This window comes from Arachis duranensis, chromosome 5, assembly GCF_000817695.3.
Source record: "Arachis duranensis cultivar V14167 chromosome 5, aradu.V14167.gnm2.J7QH, whole genome shotgun sequence".
NCBI lineage: Eukaryota > Viridiplantae > Streptophyta > Magnoliopsida > Fabales > Fabaceae > Arachis > Arachis duranensis.
Window position 1 is genome coordinate 72,638,011 of NC_029776.3, and position 504 is coordinate 72,638,514.

A 504-nucleotide genomic window follows, 5' to 3' on the forward strand; every position below is an offset into this window, starting at 1 on the left:
AAAATTTTTTTTTGTATCCACTGCTTTTTCTTGCTTCAAGAATCAGTCTAATAATTTTTAGATCCTCAATAACAGTTCTCTTTTTCCTCCTTCTTTCAAGAGCCAATAATTTTAACATTCTCAAAACAACAAATTCAAGAGACATATGCACTGTTCAAGCATTCATTCAGAAAGCAAAAAGTATTGTCACCATATCAAACTAATTCAACTAGTTTCAATGATAAATTATGAAATCCTGTACTTCTTGTTCTTTTGTGATTAAAGCATTTTTCATTTAAGAGAGGTGATGGATTCATAGGACATTCATATCTTTAAGGCATAAAATTTCAATTTTATTAATTATGAATTAAAACAAGACTCAAAAAAATAGATATAAAATGAAACTAAAAAAACGAAAAATAAAAACAAAACAAAGGAAAAAAAAAACGCAAACATAGGCTCCTAATGATAGAGGTTTTCACAGAGTTAGGACTCAACAACCTTGATTTTGAGAAGTAGATGCTC